The sequence below is a fragment of the Neoarius graeffei genome, chromosome 25 (genome assembly GCF_027579695.1).
Source record: "Neoarius graeffei isolate fNeoGra1 chromosome 25, fNeoGra1.pri, whole genome shotgun sequence".
Taxonomy (NCBI): Eukaryota; Metazoa; Chordata; class Actinopteri; order Siluriformes; family Ariidae; genus Neoarius; species Neoarius graeffei.
In genome coordinates this window covers 20,886,995-20,914,319 of record NC_083593.1, presented here as the reverse complement: position 1 = coordinate 20,914,319, position 27,325 = coordinate 20,886,995, and positions in this window count along the sequence as shown.

Below are 27,325 nucleotides of genomic sequence, written 5' to 3'. Positions count from 1 at the left end.
GGGTTCCAGCTCATAAGGGGGTTGAGGGTAATGAGAAAGTGGATAAAATGGCCAAAGAGGCCATCAAGGCAAATGAGGTTGAGTTAGAAGTCCCATTAAGCAAGGCAGAAATTAAAGTAATAATTAAAGATAACATCAACAAAATGTGGCAGGAGAGATGGAATACAGAGGAGAAAGGAAGGCATCTATATAATTTACAAAAGGAGGTGGTGCTGCCGGACATAGCAGGTAATCTTAGGGTCCTAGGCAAGCACAGGTTCTCAAAGATAGTTATCCATGTAGGAGCTAATGATATACGCCTTCATCAGTCTGAGGTTACTAAGAGTAACTTTGTAGAGGTGTTTAAATTAGCGAAGGCGATGTCCGATGCTGTAGTATGCTCTGGCCCCATCCCAATGTGGCGTGGCGATGTAGCTTACAGCAGGTTATGGTCGCTGAACTGCTGGCTGTCCAGGTGGTGCTCTGAAAACAGTGTGGGCTTTATAGATAATTGGGCTAATTTTGAGGGCACTGCTGGCCTGTTAGGGCGGGACGGTATCCATCCCACTCGGGAAGGTGCTGCTCTCATTTCCTGCAGCATAGGTCATAGTCTCAGAACAGGCCTAGTTAATTTCTGACAATCCAGAGCCAAAGCCAGGGAGCAGATGAACAGGCTAAACCGACTGTCTGCTAGCTGCACAGAGTCGTCACTCAGGGCCCACTACATCGAGACTGTGTCTGTTCCCCGAGCTCAACAAGAAGGTAGAAATTTTCAGAGAGTTTGTTCCAGTAACCTAATCAATATAAAATTAGATCATACTGACTGTACAGCTGCTGCCAGCACCTTTGATCAAAAGGTGGGGCTATTAAATATTAGATCTCTTACATCTAAAGCGCTAATGGTTAATGAACTCATTACTGATCCGGAGTTTAATGTACTGTGTTTAACAGAAACGTGGATTAAGCCAAATGAATATATAGCATTAAATGAAGCGAGTCCTCCTGGATACAGTTATATACACCAGCCTCGTCTAACTGGCAGAGGAGGAGGTGTCGTGGTTATTTATAACAATTATCTAGGTGTAACACACAAACCTGGTTATAAATTTAATACATTTGAAGTTCTTCATACTCATATAATGTATGTAGCCTCGAAAAATAAGTCTACCCAGTTAATTCCATTGCTTATTATTTACAGGCCCCTGGGGCCATATTCTGAGTTTCTTTCTGAATTTGCAGATTTTATCTCAGATCTGGTTATTTCCTTAGACAAAGCTTTAGTTGTCGGAGATTTTAATATTCACTTCGATAACCCAGAAGACCCTTTAAAAACAGCGTTTGTGTCCATCTTAGATTCAGTCGGGATTAAGCAGAATGTCATAGGACCGACCCATAATGGTGGTCACACCCTTGATCTAATACTAACATTCAGATTAAACGTAGACAATATAGTCATACTTCCACAGTCTGAAGTTATCTCAGATCATTGTCTCATCTCATTCAAAATATGTCTGAGTAATAATATATGCACCTCACCACGCTACTGTATTAAACGTACTTTCACGTCAACTACTGCACAGAGCTTTATAAATGATCTCCCAGAGCTGTCAACTTTGATTGGGTCACTGTCAGCCCCTGCAGAACTTGATCAGGCAACTGAATGCTTAGAGTCAACATTCCGCCATACTTTAGATAATGTAGCTCCTCTAAAAAGGAAAATGGTCAGAGACAAAAAATTAGCACCCTGGTATAATGATGACACTCACACATTAAAACAGACCACTCGAAAATTGGAACGTAAATGGCGTCAAACAAAATTGGTAGTGTTCAAATTAGCTTGGAAGGAGAGCTTCCTGAAGTATAGAAAAGCTCTTAGTGCTGCGAGATCAACATATTTCTCCTCCCTAATAGAAGATAACAAAAATAATCCTAGATTCCTATTTAATACTGTAGCAAAATTAACCAGGAATAAGTCCACTATCAACACATGCACACCTGCAGTATGTAGTAGCAACAACTTCATGAATTTTTTTAATGACAAAATTGAGAATATCCGACAAAAAATTCAAACTACTAATTTAAGGTTAGACAATGAAAGTGACCTTGTAGTTAACAATATAACTGTATCAGATCATCAGTTAGAATGTTTTACTCCCCTAAAAGAAACTGAATTACTTTCATTAATCTCTACATCAAAAGCCTCAACTTGTGTACTAGATCCCTTACCGACACATCTATTCAAACAGATAATGCCTGGAGTAATTGAACCGCTTCTAAAAATAATAAATTCTTCTCTTATGATTGGCTATGTACCCAAATCCTTTAAACTAGCAGTTATCAAACCCCTGATTAAAAAACCTGACCTTGATCCCTGTCAGCTGTCCAATTATCGGCCAATATCAAACCTCCCCTTTATCTCCAAGATCCTTGAAAAAGCTGTGGCACAGCAGTTATGCTCATATTTACATAGGAATAACATCCATGAAATGTATCAGTCAGGATTTAGACCTCATCATAGCACAGAGACAGCACTGGTTAAAGTAGTAAATGACCTACTGTTGGCGTCTGATCAGGGCTGTGTCTCGCTACTTGTGTTGCTTGACCTTAGTGCAGCATTTGATACCATTGATCATTCCATTCTTCTGGATAGACTAGAAAATGTTGTGGGAGTTAAGGGAATGGCCCTCTCCTGGCTCAGGTCTTATCTAACTGATCATTATCAGTATGTTGATATAAATGGTGATATTTCTAGACGTACCGAGGTAAAGTTTGGTGTTCCACAAGGTTCTGTCTTGGGTCCACTGCTTTTTTCTCTATATATGTTACCTCTGGGCGATATTATTCGTAAACATTGTATTAGTTTCCACTGTTATGCTGATGACACACAGTTGTATGTCTCTGCAAAACCTGATGAGAGACACCAGCTTAATAGAATTGAGGAATGTGTTAAGGACATTAGACACTGGACGCTTATTAATTTCCTTCTGCTTAACTCTGACAAGACTGAAGTACTTGTACTAGGACCACATACAGCTAGAAGTAAGTTTTCTGATTACACAGTAACTCTGGATGGCCTTTCTGTTTCTTCATGTGCAGCAGTAAAAGACCTCGGAGTGATTATTGACCCCAGTCTTTCATTCGAAACTCACATTGATAACATCACCCAGATAGCTTTCTTTCATCTCAGAAATATTGCAAAGATAAGAAATTTAATGTCATTGCATGATGCAGAAAAACTAGTCCATGCTTTCATTACCTCCAGGTTGGATTATTGTAATGCATTACTGTCTGGATGTTCCAATAAGTGTATAAACAAGCTCCAGTTAGTTCAAAATGCAGCAGCAAGAGTCCTTACTAGAACTAGAAAATATGACCACATCACGCCTGTCTTATCCACACTGCATTGGCTCCCAAGCAGGGGTTAAATTGGGCCGGGGCTGTCTGGGGCTGAGCCCCGGCACATAAGCTCAGAGCGGATGGCATATGATCACGCACACATCAAAAGCAACAAACCCTTTTCACGATTTTCAGTTCTGAATAATTAAATATCGTTTTATTAATCAATAAACCCATGACTTTTATGAGATAGATCATAGTTTTCCTGATAACAAGACGACCTGTCAAAGCTATTTAGAACAGAACTTGCGATCAGAGATTCTGGTTTCTGGAACACTGCGTGGGTTGCCAATTCCGCTTTTTATAAGCGACTTTGGGGTTTCTTTTTTTGTGAGCTCACTTTAAAAAAAAATCAGAAGTCGTGGTTTGCGGGTTTTTGGGCTTGTGTTTCAGCGTTGTGACTTGTTTATAATTTTCTCCGTACACCGTCTCCCCTTTTACCTGCATACGATCCTAATCCATCAGAGGTGCTTGAACGAACTGTCTGTGCATTTGGCGAGTTCAATTTCCATAGTCCCCAGTTATCGACAGAAATTAGCCAGGGGGAAGGGGGAGATGTCAGTTAAAGTTAGCTACTGAGATTGACCAAAAGTTGAGCCTAACGTTGCCTCAAGTTAGCTACCTTTGGCAAACATAAACAAAACACTCATCTTGTGCTCTAGCCTTAATTAACTGTCGATACAGTCAATTTCACTTTTATACAAGAAGGTTAATAAATTGTTTTGTTGTCTTGGATTTTTAGAGGTCAGCAGCTAAAGGTTAAAAATGAGGAAAGCAAAGAGGAGGAAGCTTACAGATTTCTTCAAAAGGTGGGCAGCAAACAACATATCTGTTAAAATGTTAATTTAAGGTACTGTACTGGTTAGCACCAGACCATATCACATATGGTCTGGGGACCCTCCTATAATAATAACAATAATAATAAATGCTTCCAATGTTATAGTGTTTTTTGTATTTGGTTGCATTCACTGCATGAATATATTTGATTGACAATTTGACTGACAGTGTTTTGGCATATTTAACATTTATCCTCCAAAATAAATCAACTGTTTTGGTTTAAGATTGTGCAAGCCTTCAAATTTTCTCACTGAACATTTCTCCTTCACATTTTTCACCTGTAGGCATGTGACAAGATTTAACATGATATTGCTCAACCTACCTCTGTAAAGTCAGCTAACAACTTATTAAAATGCACCAGAATTCAGCAAATAACATGTATGATAATAAAAAACTTCTGGGGGAGGACCCCCAGACCCCCCACTAATCATTTCCTTCAAACCAATGTACAACAACCTGTACAATCTGTTACATTGGCCAACCAATCTACATTCAAACTGACAATGTGTAGGGGGGCACTACAAGACACACACACATAGGCCTACAACACACAGATAAGGTGTATATCTCTGTGCAATATGATATGGTTATCAAATTAGAGGGTTATTTTCCAAAAAGTATATTGGGGCAGGACGGTGGGGGCAGGGGCGGGTACGAGGCAGAGCCCCCCCACATAACCAATCCCAATTTAACCCCTGCTCCCAATCAAATTTCGTATTGATTATAAAATACTACTATTGACCTTTAAAGCACTAAATGGTCTCGCACCACAGTACCTGAGTGAACTTCTGCTCCTCTATGACCCGCCACGCCTACTTAGATCAAAAGGTGCAGGCTATCTGCTGGTACCTCGTATAGTGAAGGCTACATCAGGGGGCAGAGCCTTTTCTTACAAAGCCCCACTGTTATGGAACAGCCTTCCAAGTAATGTTCGGGAATCAGACACAGTCTCAGCATTTAAGTCTAGGCTGAAAACATATCTGTTTAGTCAAGCCTTTTGTTAATGGTGTTTATGAGGTAAAGGAGTAGATCTGGAGGGTCCTCAGACATAGAGTGTTTTGGTAAACTGGGATGTATGGATGCTGTCAGTCCCCACTCGCTTGCTCACTCGAGTTTGTTGACGGTTTAGTGGCTGACTGCTTTATGTCCCGGGGCTCCCTCATGTCTGTGTTACCTTCTGGCTCTCTCCTTTTAGTTATGCTGTCATAGTTAGTTGCCGGAGTCCCTGCTTGTACTCGGTGCAATATGTATACTGTTCCTACTTATTCAGGTGACATTGGGCATACCTAACCACCTGTGTTTTCTTTCCCTCCCCCCCACCCCAAATCTGTCCCTCTGAGTTACATGGAGTCAACAGGAAATCTTTTGGTGGAGAGGGTGGAGACCTCGACTGGCTATCGTAGCCTGCAGGGAATCGGCCGTCAGACTTTCTGTCGCATGTCCCAGACCCGGTGAAATGTAACTGAATTGTCTTGGCCAGCCCTAAGGGTCCCATCTGCATCTCATCATTGCTGAGGAGTGTGCTCCCATCACCCAATCAAGCATCCAGCCAGAGCAGGTCATGATATATTTTACCATATTAACATGCCATTGTTGTGTGTTATGCCTGATGTAAAGACTCTCATCTCTGCGAGCCTACCACACAGATTTAATACTTGTCATTTTTAGGGCATAGCTAACAACGTGTTTTCTTTCTCTCTCTCTTCCCCCCCCCATCTGTCCCTCTGAGTTACATGTTGATCCTGGGATTGAGATGCTGGCCTCTTCTGCCCCTCGGACCTGCTTGATCCATCCTGGTGCCCTGTGTCTGGTCGGAGTTTTATCGCACCGCTCCTGTGAAGGACGGCCCCACGAGGACAGTTGAGGGTTATACCTGTTAAAACTGCTAATATTATAGTCAGGCTGTCTGTTGTTGCCCAAATGAGGATGGGTTTCCTTTTGAGTCTGGTTCCTCTCGAGGTTTCTTCCTCATGTCGTCTGAGGGAGTTTTTCCTTGCCACCGTCGCCACAGGCTTGCTCATTGGGGATAGATTAGGGATAAAATTAGCTCATGTTTTAAGTCGTTCAAAATCTGTAAAGCTGCTTTGCGACAATGTTTATTGTTAAAAGCGCTATACAAATAAACTTGATTTGATTTGTTTAGAAGGGGTGGTGAACTGAAACGACAGGAAGAGGTTTGGTTGATGAGGCTGAGGATAGGACACACAAGTCTAAATAGTGGGTTGTATACAATAGGGAAACATCATTCTGGGGCCTGTGCACACTGTGGAGAAGTAGAAAAGGTTGAGCATGTTCTTATACACTGTACACAGTATTCCAGTGAAAGAGAGAAGATGGGGAGAACATTAAGAAAATCTGTAACTATAGACAACTTATTAAGTCAGCCATTCACACAATCAGCAGTAACAGCTCTAACACAGTATTTAAAGGACACTCAACTAGCAAATAGATTTTTTTTTTTATAATCAGTCTGCAATGACTTGTTTATTTGTTTATCCTCATGAAGGGTTTCACGGGAAGATCCTCGTATCCTCGTAATTGGTTTATGGGAAGATTTTTTGTTTGGTTATCCTCATAATTGGTTTACAGGAAGATTTTTGTTTGGTTATCCTCGTAATTGGTTTACGGGAAGATTTTGTTTGGTTATCCTCGTAATTGATTTACGGGAAGATTTTTGTTTGGTTATCCTCGTAACTGGTTTACGGGAAGATTTTGTTTGGTTATCCTCGTAATTGGTTTATGGGAAGATTTTGTTTGGTTATCCTCATAATTGGTTTACGGGAAGATTTTTTGTTTGGTTATCCTCGTAATTGATTTACGGAAAGATTTTTGTTTGGTTATCCTCGTAATTGGTTTACGGGAAGATTTTGTTTGGTTATCCTCGTAATTGGTTTACGGGAAGATTTTGTTTGGTTATCCTCGTAATTGGTTTACGGGAAGATTTTTGTTTGGTTACACAAATTCTAGACAATTTGGCTGGAGTTTCTCTAAGCTCCAGTGAGCTGGGACGAGGGCTGATAGGGCATGCCCGCCCTCTGAGCACCAATACACGTCAAGAAGAGCAAGGATTGACTCAAGCATACATTTCTTAATATTGTTAATATTCTACTCCATTCTATTTTACTATTTCAGCAAGAAGGCTAGAATTCTTCTGTGACCTTGTGTCTCACTGTGTACTGTACTGTTGTGATGACACATTGCTCGAGACATAATATTGATATCGTTTTGAACATTTTATCAGGACATGACCTGCTCAAGGTCTGACTATAGGCTCAGTTTTGATTTATTCTCATGCAGGCATTTGCAACGATTAATATCCCTTGAGATCATACCTCAGCCCGGTAGATGGTGGTAATACACATCGATTGTTAACCACCAATAAATCGACAGAAGAAGAAGAAGAAGGACCCTGACTCTGCAACACTACTAAGCAAGCAACATGAAAACCAAGGAGCACTCCAAACAGGTCAGAGATAAAGTTGTGAAGAAGTATGGATCAGGGTTGGGTTATAAATAATGTCCCAAAACTTTGAATATCCCAAGGAGTGCCATTAAATCCATTATAGCAAAATGGAAAGAATATGCCACCACTACAAACCTGACAAGAGAAGGCTGCCCACCAAAACTCACAGACCGGGCAAGGAGGGCATTAATCAGAGATGCAACAAAGATGCCAAAGATAACACTGAAGGAGCTGCAAAGATCCATAGCAGAGATGGGAGTATCTGTTCATAGGACCACTTTAAGCTGTACACTCAACAGAGTGGCTTTATGGAAGAGTGGCCAAAAAAAGCCATTGCTGAAGAAAACACACTTGGAATTTGCCCAACAGCATGTGTCAGACTCCTTAAACACATGGAAGAAGATTCTCTGGTCAAATGAGACTAAAATTGATCTTTTTGGCCATCATGGGAACAAAGTTTTATGTTCCAGTAGGACAATGACCCTAAACATACTGCTAAAGCTACACTGGAATGGTTTAAAGGGAAACATTTAAATGTCTTGGAATGGCCTAGTCAAAACCCAAATCTCAAGCCAATTGAGAATCTGTGGCATAACTTGAAGATTGCTGTACACCAGTGCAACCCATCTAACTTGAAGGACTTGGAGCAATTTTGCCTTGAGGAATGGGCAAAAATCCCAGTGGCTAGATGTGCTAAGCTAATAGAGACATACCCCAAGAGACTTGCAGCTGCAATTGCAGCAAAAGGTGGCTCGACAAAGTATTGACTTTTTTTTTGGGGGGGGGAGATACCTATGCCCACTGCAGATTTCTGTTTTTTCATCCTAATTATTGTTTGTGTCACAATAAAACAATAATTTGCACCTTTAAAATTGCAGGCATGTTGTGTAAATCAAATGGTGCTACCCCCCCCCCCCCCCCCAAAAAAAATCCATTTTAATTCTAGCTTGTAATGCAACAAAACAGGACAAAAACAAAGGGGGATGAATAATTTTGCAAGACACTGTATGTGGCAGCGAGGGTGTGGTCAAGCGTTGGCTGTGAAGGGCGAGGAGTCAGGTTGAACCAGCAGGTAACATGTGACGAGTTACACCTGTGTCTAATTACTGGCTGTCTATTAATGTGTGTATCTGTGTCTTTCAGATAATCACTAACAAGAGAGAGTGCTGAGTTCCCCCTACATGTGTGGTGGCTGTATGCATGTCTTCAAGGTAGACTGCCTTTCAGATTTTTCAAGTCTAGGTCATAAATACAATTTTCCCTGACACCCAATTATTTTTGTTTAGTGGACCGAAAGTTACTGAATTTGAATCACAGACTTCCAATTTTATTCATTTTTTTTAATAGAACAATTGATGAATTTAGGGCCACTTGACCCTAAATTCTCCGCTATTTTTTCTTGCTTCACGGTGACGCAATACAAGATACTACGTCATGCATCACATGCACGGGCGATTGCTCTAAGACAACGAGGGAGGCTCAGCCTCCTCTAAAAATGACGAACATTGTGTAGGATGAATTGCGCTAGGCTTATGTTATAGCCGACCTTATAACATTGCTATTTCAGATCCAGAATCATAGAAATATATGTGCTCAACCCAACTACAGTGCGAAATCATTCCGTTATAACTTTCCCCAGTTCGCCTAATGTGTGCGTGAGTTTTTCCCCCTCGTGACAGCACGATGCAGCCCAGCCTCAGTGCACTTCAATGGCATTTGGGAGCTATGCGCTTTCAATATCAAAATGCAAGACAATTATTGGACAAATACTGCGAAAACGCCCGCCCACCGGACTGCCAGCCTCAGTGGACTTCAATGGCATTTGGGAGCTATGCGCTTTCAATATCAAAATGCAAGATGATTATTGGACAAATACTGCGAAAACACCCGCCCACCGGACTCCCAGCCTCAGTGGACTTCAATGGCATTTGGGAGCTATGCGCTTTTCAATCTTAAAATACAAGACGGTTATTGGACAAATACTGCGAATATGCCCGCCTACAGACTCCCAGCCTCACAGTGGGAGGGACATGGCAGTTTCCGCGAGGAGACTGGTGATTGGTGAAAGCGGACGGATATTTTCTTTGATTGACAGCTCGTTTCAAATATAGACAGGCAGCGGTGAATTTCAGTTCAGTTCCATGCGGATTCACAAGTGCTGTGGTGTATTGTAAGAGATCAGCTTACATTTCGATTTCATTCATTACATACAGTTTCTACCAGCTTTTTTAGTTTGTATATATTTTCATTGTAAATAAAGTGTAAATATAGTGTTGTCAAGTTTGCTATCTTAGTTCCAGAAATTTCGTTTATTTGAGTGACTGAACTTGAACTTGAGGGGGCTAGTCAGCTAGCAAGAAAGCTGTGCACGGATGCCAAGCATTGCTGATTTAATTTTGGCGAAGCCATTTGCCAGTCTTCCTTTCGAGGAAAAAATTAAAATTAAAGAGCAGGGTAGACCAACGCCTCAAATTGACTTGGTGAAAAAGGTCGGGAATAATACTCGTTCCTTTCAGCTCTCCTGGTACGAGAAAGTGAATTGGCTAACAGCAAGTGACCCACATCAACAACAGTAAATAGGCTACTTTAGTAATATGTCATGGATGGACCAAAAATATAGACTCTATTTAAAATGTTTATGCTGAGTATATTATATTGGAATATATATTTTTCTGGATATGAATTAAACACAGCTACAATTTGGAAAACATTTTTAAACAAAAACACAGCCAAGAACATTTCACACTACAGACCTGGATTAAAAGTGAAGGATTATCAAAATTGTCAGTAAAACATTTCTCAGTCAAAATAAGTAAAATATAGGGAAAGTGTCATTGAATGAAATGTGTGGCACCCAGCTCTATGTTTGGCTCCCCAAGGTCAGTGCTTGTGCCTATTCCAGAACACTCTGCTGTTACTGCTGAGGTTCCTGACAAAGAGCTGCTTTCAATAATGATCAATTTTTAAACAACATGCCACAATTTTAAAATATAAAATGTTAAAATATACCCCCCCCCCAACACCACCATCATGTATATTGGACAGTAGGCTAATGGGCCAAAAGAACCTGTTATTTCACAGTTTGTGACCCTGCCAACAATCAGCCAGATCAGAGGCAAGAGTATGGGCAAAATTTATGTTTTTTCTTTTTTCTTTTAAAATCTGGAAATATCATAACCGACCAGCCTCCCCTGTTTGAAAGACTACCAGCCACCACTGATCACATGGTGGGCTTTACCCATTTGCACATGGCATTGTGGGATACAAATTTGAAATCAGAAAGGGAAATGGAGGACTTGAGTATGCGCATAAAATGTGAAAGACCGACTACAGTAACGGAAAGTGAGAAGAAAAGGCGTTATGTTGCAAAGGAAAGGAAATGCAGGACCAAACTAATAAATATCAGCAGTCAGCGACCACCTCAATGTGATCAGCTGTTCATTTAGCGACAGAATGATGCAACTGTCAATGCACAGTCAAAGGTAAGCATGTGCATGCACACACCAGACTTCCTCTGTCTGCTGACTGCGCAAAGGAGCAATTTCATGCACATTATTTGCTTGGGATTCCCCGCAAATTAAATAATTTCTCAGCCACAGAATGGCCTGGTTTTTGTTTGTTTGTTTTTAAGATATTACAGATATAAACATATATCACAATGACTGACTATATTTCAGAGGGAACTAAATTTCACCGATTTTATGAAATCAAAAGGCCGTTTACTTTTAAGTGAACACTGAAAAGTGAGCGTTAAAAATAAAGCGCATCTTAAATTGTAATGTCTGTCTCCAGTTCCTCATTTTCCACACATCCAAAGTCACTAAAATGGTTTAAAAATATGGCAAGTCACTAAAATGCCTTACAGGCTCTACACATTAAGAGGTAGAAGACATAGTAAAGTAGGCCTATAATTGGATCATTATTTTGACTCGGAGTAATGGGCATACTCACGTTACATTTCACTATTTAATCAAGAAATTGAAAAGAAAATTGGAAACTGTCCTGTAAATGGGAAAAATATCCAACAGTTCTGGTCTGAAAAAGGGAAAAATATAAGGCATTATGTCAATATTACTTTCAGTTTTCAATTTATTTCAATATTACACTGCCTGACCAAAAAAATAATTGTACACACTAATATTTTATTGGGCCACTTTTAATTTTGATTAGGCTATGCATTCATTGTGGCATTGTTTCTCCAACCTTATGTAATGCCACAATATTTATTTCTGCCCACGAGTTGCATTAATTTTTCAAATTAATCTTGTATTGACAACAGGAGAGTTGAACCACTGCATAAAGTCTTCTCCAGCACATCCCATAGACTTTCATTGGGGTGAAGGACAGGAGTCTGTGATGGCCAATTCATGTGTGAAAATGATTCCTCATGCTCCCCGAACCACTCGTTCACAGTTTGAGCCCAATGAATCCTGGCATTGATGTCCTGAAATATGTCTATGCCATCAGGGAAGAAAAAAAATCCACTGATGGAATAACCTGGTCCTGGTCGTTTAGTACATTCAGGTCATCAGCTGATTTCATTTTATTGTGATATAATGTTGCTGAGCCTCGACCTGACTGAAGGAACCCCACTTCATAGCACTGCCTCCAGAGGCTTGTACAGTGGCCACTATGCATGATGGCTGCATTGCTTCATGTGCTTCCCTTCTTACCCTGACACATCCATCACTCTGGAATTGGGTAAATCTGGACTTATCAGACCACATGTCCTTTTTCCATTGCTCCAAAGCCCAATCTTTATAGCAAATTGTAGCATTTTCTTCTGATTAGCTTCACTAACAAGTGGTTTTCTTATGGCCACACAGCTGTTTATGTGGACCACCATGTGGCCTCATAACTCCATGCTTTTACTTTCACTATTAAACATGATCATGAATTCTACTGTCTTTTGTATGATTCAGCTTCACCAAACATTGAAGTGATCTCTGATCGTGATCAGTCAGGATTTTTTTTCTGACCACGTTGCTCCTGCAAAGTTGATGGTTCACCACTATCCTTCCAGTTTTAAATAATGCTGTGGTCAGTCATTTCAGCATTTCAGCATCATTTCTAACATAATACCTTGTGATGTTAGACAAATTTCCAAATATAATGCTTTTTTAATGTCCTTTTCATTTTCTCATCTCATCTCATCTCATTATCTCTAGATGCTTTATCCTGTTCTACAGGGTCGCAGGCAAGCTGGAGCCTATCCCAGCTGACTATGGGCGAAAGGCAGGGTACACCCTGGACAAGTCGCCAGGTCATCACAGGGCTGACACATAGACACAGACAACCATTCACACTCACATTCACACCTACGGTCAATTTAGAGTCACCAGTTAACCTAACCTGCATGTCTTTGGACTGTGGGGGAAACCGGAGCACCCGGAGGAAACCCACGCGGACACGGGGAGAACATGCAAACTCCGCACAGAAAGGCCCTCGCCAGCCACGGGGCTCGAACCCGGACCTTCTTGCTGTGAGGCGACAGTGCTAACCACTACACCACCGTGCTGCCCCCCCCCCTTCATCTTAATAGCTATAATTTGTCAGGAATTGTTTCAAGCCATCATGTCCCACATTTCAGTATACTTTAGTTAAAATGTCTCACTAGTTAGCATGATGTAGTGTTCTGAAAAAAAAAGTACCTTGGAGTCTGTACCGCACACTTACCATAACTAGAACAGGGGGAAAAGTGTTTACCAAAAATAAGTGCAATCAAATGTTTTTGCAGTGCAAAGACTCACCTGTTTCTCACTGAATGTGATCTCATCCTCCTTCACCTCAGTACTCATGGTCTCGTGTTTTGTTTCTGTAACAGCAGGTAAAGGCTCCTGTTCCTTTCTTGACCTTCTTCTCTTTAACCTAGCTTTGTGCATAGTCTTGCGTTTCTGACTGATGACGAATTGTCTGTGCAGCCCAGGGGAAATACCACTAACATCATTATTGCTGCTGTTATCATCACCATCATCACTCTGTCCTGAAGGCGACCCTTCATCTGAACTCTCATAATTGAAGAGTTTGTGTTCAGGTCTGACAAGATCATCATACTGTACTGATTCAGTCCTATCTGAGAAAACAATTGAGCTGGGCTTATGCTTTATAATGCGGGGCAGTGGCCGTGAAACTTCTACAAGGACAAAGTTTTTTGAGTCACACAGCTTGCCTAAGTGCCAGAACAAATTAGAGCCCATAGTCTGGAAGCTAAGTTGGCTGGATGGGGGCAAAACATCCCCTTGTACGTTGCCGGAAGCTGGTCTCAGGACAGTCTGGGAATTCTGGGTAATTGGAAGAGTCACTACAGAGCCACTAAAGCCAAACATCCTGCTCATTCCAAACTTAGTTCTCACAGTAATGCTCCAAAACTCCACAAAGTCTTCAGATGACAGAATATTGTTTGATGATCAACTTATTTTTCCCATGAGCCTTTTAGAAACCTGCAAACAAAAGAAGGATAAAGAATATTCTGGTGCTTACATTTCTGTTTTATCCTCAGTTCAACCAAAACATGTTGTGAAAAGCCCAATTTCCATTCCACAGGAGCTCTTATTAGATATTCTGCAATTCTGTAATCACCACCTGCTCTCAAGCCTGGATATGTCAGGACGAGTTATCTCTGCTATTCTGTGGTAGGATTTGTACGGTATGTGGTGCTGTGAATCCTAAACATTCTATCTAAAGATACATAACATACATAATGTCTAAAACAAGGCTATCCGAGTATAAATAGAGCACCAAAGAGTATCATGAAAGTATTACATGAACAAATCCTCTCAAAATGCAAAACATGTCCAAGCCACCCTCATAGTGCATTTTAACAATGACAAAGATAGCAATCCTCTATGGGAAAGAATGAGAATTGGTTACCTGACTCTTCAACAGTCCAGTGAGTTGATATGAAAGAGGCCACTGTCAATAAGGCCGAAACTTTTACATTCAAATATCCTTTGTGCTGTTTCTGAAACTATCTGTGCAAAAGGAGTCAAAGGAGTCACACGGATTTAAGTGAGTACCTTCATAGATAGGAGGAGACTCAATGAAACAGGCAGTGTGGCATGAGAGAGAGAGAAAGAGAGAGAGGTGTTCTTGTATTTATAGACTCACAGGTATACAAGTTAAACTTTAGATGAAACAACATGTATTTCCTTCATATTTACCTTAATATTTTTACAGCACTATTTGTATAACAATAGTATTTGTATAGCTTGGAAAACCCTTCATATGGTGAAACGTTGACATTTTCTATTATATATAGTGCTAAAAACTCTTTGCTTTCCTGAAATGAAATGTTTCTATTTTGCAATCATTTTAATCACATCTGATAAACCCTAAAAGTAAAAAAGGATAAAATTGCATTGAAAGATTAAATTCTAATTCCACTGAAAGACATCAACACACTAGCTGTCTAAACACAACTATACTTATTGATTTAATTTACATTGAATTTTATATGTAATAAAAATAAAAATGTTTAAATATGACCAGACATTCAGACCAGGCCTACAGACATTTTTGCAGCTGTGTTTGTTAAACCTACTCCTCATCTGACTTACATGATTGTTACAGAAAGTCTATGCCATTTTTGAAAATCATGCTTTGGGAAAATATATTTATGCGTTCTTGAAATACAGGTGATAAAGTATAGTACCCATATGGTATGCAGTATTTCAGTGCCAGAGTTGGCTATGCTTCCCAGAGCACACCACAGCCTACAAACATGGCCACCATGGACTACAATACCCAACCCCCATGTGCACAGGAACCAAGGTTCTGATTGAGCACACCTGCTTCGCATTACAAACACACTTTAGACATTCCCTCATACAGGGTTTTATTTTGTTCGCTCTTTCCTAGTGTTACCAAGTTCTCATTCACAATTTGTCATCGCAATCTTGTTCTTGTCTTCATGGTTTGCCACTGTCTGTCTGAGATCATGGTGTTTGGTTATCACCTAACTCTTTGCCTGTTTTGACCACAATTTTTGTTCATGCTTTGGCTTTGTCTGTCTGGATTTTGTTAAATTTTTTTTTCATTTGTATATACATCCACCTACCTGTGTGTATATATAAAAAATGAGCTCTTTTCCAAAATGCAATAAACGCCAAATAAAAAAAAGAGTTCGTCGCGCTATTCTGCTGTGTGCTGAGCCTATTCACTGCTCTATTAATGTTTCATGCCAAATCGCTATATTTTCTTGTTTATATGTGCTGCAAATTGTAGTTTCTCTCCAAAACGTGATAGGCGCTACACCTGTTTTTTGGCTGAGTGCGACATTTCCTCTAGACCAATCAGAGCTTGGTCAGCGTTCTACACTATCCCACATGGCGGCGTCATAACTGACTATTGAATGTATTATCAATGTTGATTATTGTTTTTAAATGGTGGTTTTGTCATGCTATTTAGGGTGGCACTTCAAAAGGTTTAAGATTGAGCACTAAGGTTATTTGTATGCGTGTTATTTTGAAGTTATTTGTTTTATGTAGCGGGTAATGGTGCTACTTTTACAGGTTCAACATGTTACTGAATAACTTGAATAACTTGACTATTGAATGTATTTTTTTATCAAAGTTGATAATTGTTTTTAAATAGTGTTTTTGTCATGCAGGGTGGCACTTTGAAATGTCTTGAATTTAAGATTGAACACCAGGGTTATTATTTGTGTTATTTTGAAGTTATTTGCTTTATGTAGCGGGCAATGGTGCTGTTTTTACAGGTTCAAGACTTTACTGAATAACTTGACTATTGAATGCATTTTTATCAATGTTGATTATTGTTATTTAATTAGTGGTTTTGTCATGCTATTTAAGGTGGCACTTTGAATGGATTGCATTTAAAAAATTGAACTAACTGGCCATTTGTTATTTAGTTAGTTGTTTTCTGTGGTGGACAGTCTTAAAAGGTAAGATTAAACATAAATGAATGTTATTTAAGTGTTTATATAAAATGTATTTGATTTTATTATAAACTGTATGATGAAAGTTCCTGATATTATATATCTACAGCATGTTCTCTTGTTTTAAAAACAGAAAGACAGAAAAAATGAATGGATTTATAGCATTTTGAAAAAAGAATGAGTGGATTTATAGTGTTTTGAAAAAATATATATAATAAACTTTGGATTTATAATCAATAACATTGTTAGATTTGTCAGTTGTTGAAAATGTTCAGAACCAACTATCTATTATAACAGGATAAATTAAATATTTGCAAAATTTATGGGTCTGGGTAAATAAATGTCATTTTTCTGAAAACAATCTAAAAGGATTTATAGCATATATAAAAATTTATTTTTATTATTTTTTATTTACTTAATTTTTTTTCCAGACATGGGGACATTTTTTTTTCTCCCGCATATCACCTCACATACATATGGGAGTCAAAAGTGTTACTGCTGCCTATAGGGTCAGTTTACATTAAGCACATTGCAGTATTTATTGTTTAAAGGGTTTGTGTAATTGTGGAAAATATTTCCAAGTGCAACCAACACCACCTCTGGTTGAAGCAGTAAATGCATAACATCACACCAGTGTGGGAAATAAGGCTGGACTGGTGGACATTGATGGGTAATTTTTGCGTTTGTCCGTCTGCATTTCAAAAGCATCGGACCGGATGGCCGATTAAAAAATAATTCGAATATGTCTGTCTGTATTTCAAAAGCATAAAACTGGATGGCCCATGAAAAAATTGTAAAGATATGGGTCTAATCTACTTCCAGTTTTCTTCCAAATGTTACACTGGGCAAATACATTATGCCATAACATGGTCTGTGAAACGGGGAACCCCGGGGGCCCGACTTTATAAAAATTCATAACTCGGCCACCGATAGTCCTAGCTCTGCCACAATTTACAGGGACCTCCCTCTCCCCAAGCCCTTTTGAACCAGCACAGGCACGGCCTACTACAACCCTGCCCTGGCCTATTATTCACCCCCGAAACCCCTATGTGTAAACCAGTGGCAGCTGGTAGTCTTTCAAACAGGGGAGGCTGGTCGGTTACGATATTTCCAGAATTTAAAAGAAAAAACACATCAATTTTGCCCATACTCTTGCCTCTGATTTGGCTGATTGTTGGCAGGGTCACAAACTGTGAAATAACAGGTTCTTTTGGCCTATTAGCCTCCTGTCCAATATATATGATGGTGGTGTTGGGGGGGGTATATTTTCATCTCATTATCTCTAGCCGCTTTATCCTGTTCCACAGGGTCGCAGGCAAGCTGGAGCCTATCCCAGCTGACTATGGGCGAAAGGCGAGGTACACCCTGGACAAGTCGCCAGGTCATCACAGGGCTGACACATAGACACAGACAACCATTCACACTCACATTCACACCTACGGTCAATTTAGAGTCACCAGTTAACCTAACCTGCATGTCTTTGGACTGTAGGGGAAACCGGAGCACCCAGAGGAAACCCACGCGGACACGGGGAGAACATGCAAACTCCGCACAGAAAGGCCCTCGCCGGCCACGGGGCTCGAACCCGGACCTTCTTGCTGTGAGGCGACAGCGCTAACCACTACACCACCGTGCCGCCCCATATATTTTAACATTTTATATTTTAAAATTGTGGCATGTTGTTTAAAAATTGATCATTATTGAAAGCAGCTCTTTGTCAGGAACCTCAGCAGTAACAGCAGAGTGTTCTGGAATAGGCACAAGCACTGACCTTGGGGAGCCAAACACAGAGCTGGGTGCCACACATTTCATTCAATGACACTTTCCCTATATTTTACTTATTTTGACTGAGAAATGTTTTATTGACAATTTTGATAATCCTTCACTTTTAATCCAGGTCTGTAGTGTGAAATGTTCTCGGCTGTGTTTTTGTTTAAAAATGTTTTCCAAATTGTAGCTGTGTTTAATTCATATCCAGAAAAATATATATTCCAATATAATATACTCAGCATAAACATTTTAAATAGATTCTATATTTTTGGTCCATCCATGACATATTACTAAAGGAGCCTATTTACTGTTGTTGATGTGGGTCACTTGCTGTTAGCCAATTCACTTTCTCGTACCAGGAGAGCTGAAAGGAACGAGTATTATTCCCTACCTTTTTCACCAAGTCAATTTGAGGCGTTGGTCTACCCTGCCCTTTAATTTTAATTTTTTCCTCGAAAGGAAGACTGGCAAATGGCTTCGCCAAAATTAAATCAGCAATGCTTGGCATCCGTGCGCAGCTTTCTTGCTAGCTGACTAGCCCCCTCAAGTTCAAGTTCAGTCACTCAAATAAACGAAATTTCTGGAACTAAGATAGCAAACTTGACAACACTATATTTACAATTTATTTACAATGAAAATATATACAAACTAAAAAAGCTGGTAGAAACCGTATGTAATGAATGAAATTGAATGATAAGCTGATCTCTTACAATACAGCACTTGTGAATCCGCATGGGACTGAACTGAAATTCACCGCTGCCTGTCTATATTTGAAACGAGCTGTCAATCAAAGAAAATATCCGGCCGCTTTCACCAATCACCAGTCTCCTCGCGGAAAGCTTTGCCATGTCCCTCCCACTGTGAGGCTGGGAGTCTGTGGGCAGGCGTTTTCGCAGTATTTGTCCAATAACCGTCTTGCATTTTGATATTGAAAAGCACATAGCTCCCAAATGCCATTGAAGTCCACTAAGGCTGGGAGTCCGTGAGACTCCGTGGGTGGGCGGTTTCGCAGTATTTGTCCAATAATCGTCTTGCATTTTGAGATTGAAAAGCGCATAGCTCCCAAATGCCATTGAAGTCCACTGAGGCTGGGCTGCATCGCGCTGTCACGAGGGGGAAAAACTCACGCACACATTAGGCGAACTGGGGAAAGTTATAACGGAATGATTTCGCACTGTAGTTGGGTTGAGCACATATATTTCTATGATTCTGGATCTGAAATAGCAATGTTATACGGTCGGCTATAACATAAGCCTAGCGCAATTCATCCTACACAATGTTCATCATTTTTAGAGGAGGCTGAGCCTCCCTCGTTGTCTTAGAGCAATCGCCCGTGGTGTAAACTTTAACATGAGCCCTGGCTCAAGCCAGCTTTTAAAAATTCATAACTCGGCCATTAATGGGCCTAGCCCCGCCAAAATTTACAGGCACATCCCTCTCCCTGAGACCTTTCCAACCAGCCCAGGCTCAGCCCAATCCGACATCAGGAGCAAGCACAGATCATAGAAAGCTTGAGCACAAGCACTAGCTCCAGCCATTCGCATGCACGAGGATTTAAATATTCATAACTTGGCTACTGAAGGTCCTAGCCCCATCAAAAGGTATCTCCCATTCCCAAAGTGGCACACTAAATAAGACAAGAATAATACACTCAGTATTCACTGTTGTTTTTATTGCACAATGCAGTTGAACTAGTGTTTTAGGGTTGACAATATCTGATTGATCTAGTCATTTGATTAAGAGTTCAATTTACATGAAACTTTGCAGTACAGTATTATGTTAAGTGCCAAACTGCGAATCAATGGTTATGTTGTTGTTAGTATTATGTGCATTTTTTTCATTCATAATAAGAATGACAGTCATATGCTTTGTAGGATGTAGATTTATATTTTAATAGTTTTTATTTTCTTCTATTTTCTAAGTTCTAGTCCAGCAGATTTTAGTCTGAATGCCAAATGATATTACCATGTCTAGTTTTGAGTTATTTTAAAAGTCATTTTGTTACAAAGTTACTTGGATTCTCGTACTGAAAATTTTAACTCTATTATGTAAGAATAGTTGTATTGTTAATTACTAAATTTCTTATAGATTTAGTATAAAAAATAGTCATTGTTGACATAATGTTTCATGAGTGTTATTGTAGTACCTATATACGAGTACCAGTAAGTTGTAACCGTCCTTCCCCCCCACATTCTTCTAGACATGGAACTGACCTGTGTGTACTACTGTTTTCTTGGGTATAACTTTAAGCATGATTTTCTTGAATCTTCTGACATTTTCTTGTAAATTATGTTCAATATGTAGTGTAATTAGCAACAAATGTCTAGTGTAATTTGGCCTTTGAAGATCACACAAATGTACCTGGAAATAGCTGAGAAGCCATCTCCAGGTATCTAAAGCCCTTCAGCTTCTGGGGACCTAAGGTGGGCCCCGAACCCCCAGCCACATTGTTCCAGGCCTTTGACCCGTCATTCAGACAGGCTGAAATTTGGATGGACAGACAACTTTTCAGACTTGTCTGTCCTGTGACAGTCTGCTTAAAATTCCTTATTTCCCACACTGTTACATCTTACATTTTTGATTCACTTACATTTTGCTCACTTAGGATTACACCATCACCCAAATAAACAAATCCAAAATAATCACAAAGTCATGCACAAAGTACGAAATTTAAAATGAGAAGTATTTGTCACAGCTCTAGATCCAGACTTCTTATAATTCAAAGTGAAACAGATTTTTGAAATTTCTCTGCACAAGCCTTCCTGAAAAACTATCCTAGGAAGAGAACACACTTAGAGATGTAGTAGTATCAGATATTGAGATGTTGGATTTACAGAAAAATATCCGTTCCATTACACGGTGAACAGTGATTCCTAGGACACTACAAAATATTGCAGACATTTTTTATATTACATGCATTCGAGTTATTATCAGATAAGAGACTCCATGCTGTTTATACCAACTATGATATGAATTATATGATATCTTTTTTATCTTAGGCTCCTCCGCCACACACACACACACACACTCGCTCTGCACTCCATTATGCATGCTTTTACAACTTGCTGCAACATGCATTGTCAGGGATATATGGAAAATCTGCTGCATGTATTAGTACACTTCTAACATTCTGCACTTCCTGTAGCATATTAGCAGTTGTTATATTTTAAAATAAAATTTAAATATACATTTAAATTTAAATAAAACTTCTGCTTCGTTTATGCTATAAACCCAACATCAGCAAATGGAAAAGAAGGGATTTTAACTCTATGAATGTAAAAACATTTATATAATTATTGGTCCAGGGCTTTGAAGCAGCCAGTCCATATGTTCCAACATTAAACATGTTAGAGTTAGGCTTTAAATATTGCAGAGACAAAGTAACTCTCCTGACAGATAAGCGGTAGTTATGTGCAAATAACCAATTTAGCAGCAAACAGTTTTTAACTATAGACCCCTTGCACTGACGTTACATTTACATTAGCAACCATTGCTACCCTTGTCCTGGGGGACAAGCAATCTTTGTTTACATACTACTCATGTACTGAAGACAAGGGATATTGAAGATGTCTGACGTCTGTTGTCTGAAGAAAACTACAGCTAAAAAAGCTTTACTGCCGGATTACTTGAATAATCTAAGTCAGAAAGAAGCAAAGGATAGATATATACGTGGAAATTAGAGTTTATTAGTGGTTATGATCCAAACAAAATTCAGAGGGGAACCGTAAGGGCCTTCTAGGCCTTCAGAGAAGGCCCAAACATATCAGCATTTCAAAGGTTATATTTAATTTCTTTCGTTCATAATTTCATTATAATTGTTCTCTTCAATTTTAATTTGGCCTCATTTGCTTCAGAAATGAAAGCATTACTGTCCTGAAAAAACATTAAATTCGAGTTATCCAATGAGATTTTTGTTTGTTTGTTTGTTTGTTTGTTTGTTGTCTCTAGGCTGAGAAGTGTTTGGAGCTGGCTCACTTATTGGTTAGGGACAGAAGGCCATGACAGTATATTTTTACAGTATGTAAGAAGTGACAGATGAATCAACCAATCAGATTTTGATTTATAGTGGGAGGAACCAAAAATGTATCACCCTAAACCTTCTTGAAGGCCAACGTGAGCTTAACCGCTAGCCAGCGCCATCAGCACAGCAGTGAAGTCACCTTCCAGCCGGTGTAGCGTTCATCAGTAGTGTTAGCGAATGCTAATAAAGCAGTCAAGCCAGTGCTATCAAGAGCAAGTAGCACAGGCTAACGACTGAGAAACTAAGATTTCTGTCTCCAGACTCTTCTTCCACACACAGTATTTTCGCCACAGTATTTTTCACTCATAGTTAAGTATTCATTTCCCTATGACATTTACTTAGTTGCTTTTAAAATCAGCGTCAACAACAACACACAACGGAGCTAACTGGCAGCCTGCCGCTAATCTGTCTATATTAATCTGCTTACAGGAAAGATGGTGTCTGTTTGTCCCCCAGGTGAAATTATCACGTGATGTGTGACGTCATGTGCAAGGGCTCTATAGACAGATGGTTCAAATGGTGCCTGGAAGCCTGGCACTTATTTTAACACATTTATTTCAGGCCACACAAAGACCCCACAAAGTCTCAATTTATAAATTAATTATTTGTCTTACATTATACAGCGGGGCAGCAGGGTGGTGTAGTGGTTAGCGCTGTCGCCTCACAGCAAGAAGGTCCGGGTTCAAGCCCCGTGGCCGGCGAGGGCCTTTCTATGCGGAGTTTGCATGTTCTCCCTGTGTCTGCGTGGGTTTCCTCCGGTTTCCCCCACAGTCCAAAGACATGCAGGTTAGGTTAACTGGTGACTCTAAATTGACCGTAGGTGTGAATGTGAGTGTGAATGGTTGTCTATGTGTCAGCCCTGTGATGACCTGGCGACTTGTCCAGGGTGTACCCCGCCTTTCACCCGTAGTCAGCTGGGATAGGCTCCAGCTTGCCTGCGACCCTGTAGAACAGGATAAAGCGGCTAGAGATAATGAGATGAGATGAGACAACAAACACTATTGCTCACTTTAAATTGTCTTGTAACTACAGTGCAACAAACAGGAAAAAATACATAGTTACAAGAATGTACATAAGCCTGCACCAATCGATGGGTCCTGGGATTTGGGGGATTTAAAAAAAATGCCCAGTCATATCATTTTCAAACTTCACTTATTATGCTCATATATGCTGAAGACGACACACAGAACTGAGCCATAAAATATACAACTTTTATACTTATACATGGGGCGGCACGATGGTGTAGTGGTTAGCACTGTCGCCTCACAGCAAGACAGTTCTGGGTTCGAGCCTAGTGGCCGACAGGGGTCTTCCTGTGTGGAGTTTGCATGTTCTTCCCATGTCTGCGTGGGTTTCCTCTGGGTGCTCCGTTTTCCCCCACAGTCCAAAGACATGCAGGTTAGGTTAACTGGCTACTCTAAATTGTCCATAAGTGTGAGAGTGTGTGTGAATGATTGAGAGGAGAAAACCTCTATAATAATCCAGTAAAAGGCAATGGGAAACCACTACTGTAATTCTTCCCTAGAAACTTTGATGGCTGAAGCCATCAGAGTGGCCACGTCACTGTAGTGATATGCCAGATAGAAAGAGATACTTATACGATTGTAGTGTAGAATAAATGTGAGTGAGGATGTTCATGAAAACCTTAGTGGAAGGTAAGCTCATTTTTATGTGAATGCATCATTAGTTATGTGTACATTAATCCTGTGTAGTGTCTCTGTTGTACATCATGTGTGGTCTGGTATGTCGTTTTGACTCTGAATGGCAAAAAGTGACGAGTTGTGACAAAACTAAAAGTAAGCAACACTTTGTTGAAATGCCCAGTGTAAGGGTGAAGTGCCATCTGTGCATAGACACACACTGCATCACCCTCTCAGTTACTTAGCTCATCGCCAGGTGTTGTGGACTCAACTGTGACTTATACCCACATGGATATTTCTGCTCTCTCATTTCAGGTGGCCTTGAAAATAAGAGCATATCCAGTCCTGTGCCTCCTACTGAGAAAGTGACAGGTGTGTATGGTAGTGATTGTAAATTACCACCTTCTTTCAAACACTGTAAAATATTTCAACACGTAACATGCTCCAACAAAGCATGCTATAATATAGTGCATTCTCAGAGCTACAACATTAGGGCTACAACTACTTTTTGCCTACTCCATCCATCTATTATCTGTAGCCTCTTATCCTGTTCTACAGGGTCTTAGGCAAGCTGGAGCCTATCCCAGCTGACTATGGGCGAGAGGTGGGGTACACCCTGGACAAGTCACCAGGTCATCACAGGGCTGGCACAGAGACAAACAACCATTCACACTCACACCTACGGTCAATTTAGAGCCACCAATTAACCCAACCTGCATGTCTTTGGACTGTGGGGGAAACCGGAGCACCCGGAGGAAACCCATGTGGACAGCATGCAAACTCCACACAGAAAGGCCCTCGCTGGCCGCTGGGCTCGAACCCAGGACCTTCTTGCTGTGAGGCGACAGTGCTAACCACCACACTACCGTGCCGCCACCTACTATAGATATATGAAAACTTTTGAAAGATGATACTTAATATTTAAGATGATACTTAACTTTATTTTAATTAAACCTGATGCAAATAGTGTACATAGTTTGAGCACGAGGCGGTTACTGATATTAAGAACTCCTGCCATGTCAGAACACAAGTTACTGTGCACAGCATTTCAGACAAATTTACGTATTAGAGAAAATGGTTTAGCAGTCTAATGAGAAAATATATATTTTTTAAATGGTTTGGAGGTGCCTGGGCATGTAGAGTCTTACATTGTTTACAGATATTACTGTAAAGGTTCTGGGGGAAAAGATTAAACCCTTCAATTGTGTACCACTGAGCACCAAAAGATAGCACTGAGAAAAAAAATCTTTTGAGTGCATATAAATCTGAAGTTTCAGTGTGCTTTGAATATACTACGGTACGTGCAGTTTAATCCATGATGCACCTATACCTAGAGTGTTGGAGTGAAATTAAACTATATTTTATAAATATTGATTGCACTACTATTGCATTTCAAGTATATTAGAAATGTACTAAAACTCAATATGCTTATCTATTCCTATGGTTTATTTCAATCACAAAAGATCACGCCATATGGTATACATTTTACAATCAATATACAGTATCAGTCAAAAGTTTGGACATATGAGTGTGTCCAAACTGTTGACTGGTACTGTATTTCACCTAGAGTATTGTAATTATGGATTTTAATATTACAGATACTGCAGACTCTGTAGCTTATATCCATGAAAGAGGCTAAAGGGAAAGGCAGACCCCTGTCCATTATTCAACATAATAATGCTCTGTCCTTCATCTTAAACTTTCTCATCTCATCTCCTCTAGCCACTTTATCCTGTTCTACAGGGTCGCAGACAAGCTGGAGCCTATCCCAGCTGACTACGGGCGAAAGGCGGGGTACACCCTGGACAAGTCGCCAGGTCATCACAGGGCTGACACATAGACACAGACAACCATTCACACTCACATTCACACCTACGGTTAATTTAGAGTCACCAGTTAACCTAACCTGCATGTCTTTGGACTGTGGGGGAACCCGGAGCACCCGGAGGAAACGCACGCAGACACGGGGAGAACATGCAAACTCCACACAGAAAGGCCCTCGCTGGCCACGGGGCTCGAACCTGGACCTTCTTGCTGTGAGGTGACAGCGCTAACCACTACACCACCATGCCACCCCTTAAACTTTCTTCTTTCTTATATTTATAAGTAATAAGAGTGAAATAGTCCATTTCCATCCATAATAATTTATTTCAGGTCTTTTTCCTGACTCTCACTACCACTGCTCATCTTTGTCTGTGTACTTATTAGAAGTATTTTGTACATATAATCAAATACTTTGTCATTATAGAAATTAAATAAGAAATAAATTATAATCTATTATGTTCTCATCTCATCTCATCTCATTATCTCTAGCCGCTTTATCCTTCTACAGGGTCGCAGGCAAGCTGGAGCCTATCCCAGCTGACTACGGGCGAAAGGCGGGGTACACCCTGGACAAGTCGCCAGGTCATCACAGGGCTGACACATAGACACAGACAACCATTCATACTCACATTCACACCTATGGTCAATTTAGAGTCACCAGTTAACCTAACCTGCATGTCTTTGGACTGTGGGGGAAACCGGAGCACCCGGAGGAAACCCACGCGGACACGGGGAGAACATGCAAACTCCACACAGAAGGGCCCTCGCCGGCCCCGGGGCTCGAACCCAGGACCTTCTTGCTGTGAGGCGACAGCGCTAACCACTACACCACCATGCCACCCCTTAAACTTTCTTCTTTCTTATATTTATAAGTAATAAGAGTGAAATAGTCCATTTCCATCCATAATAATTTATTTCAGGTCTTTTTCCTGACTCTCACTACCACTGCTCATCTTTGTCTGTGTACTTATTAGAAGTATTTTGTACATATAATCAAATACTTTGTCATTATAGAAATTAAATAAGAAATAAATTATAATCTATTATGTTCTGTTCTGATGAAATGAGTGAGGCGGCACGGTGGTGTAGTGGTTAGCGCTGTCGCCTCACAGCAACAAAGTTCTGGGTTCAAGCCCAGTGGCCAATGGGGGCCTTTCTGTGTGGAGTTTGCATGTTCTCCCCGTGTCTGCGTGGGTTTCCTCCGAGTGCTCCGGTTTCCCCCACAGTCCAAAGACATGCAGGTTAGGTTAACTGGTGACTCTAAATTGACCGTAGGTGTGAATGTGAGTGTGAATGGTTGTCTGTGTCTATGTGTCAGCCCTGTGATAACCTGGCGACTTGTCCAGGGTGTACCCCGCCTTTCGCCCATAGTCAGCTGGGATAGGCTCCAGCTTGCCTGCGACCCTGTAGAACAGGATAAAGCAGCTACAGATAATGGATAAATAATAATAATAATAAAATCTGCAGTAATCTTCCTGAATATATCCATAATAATAAAA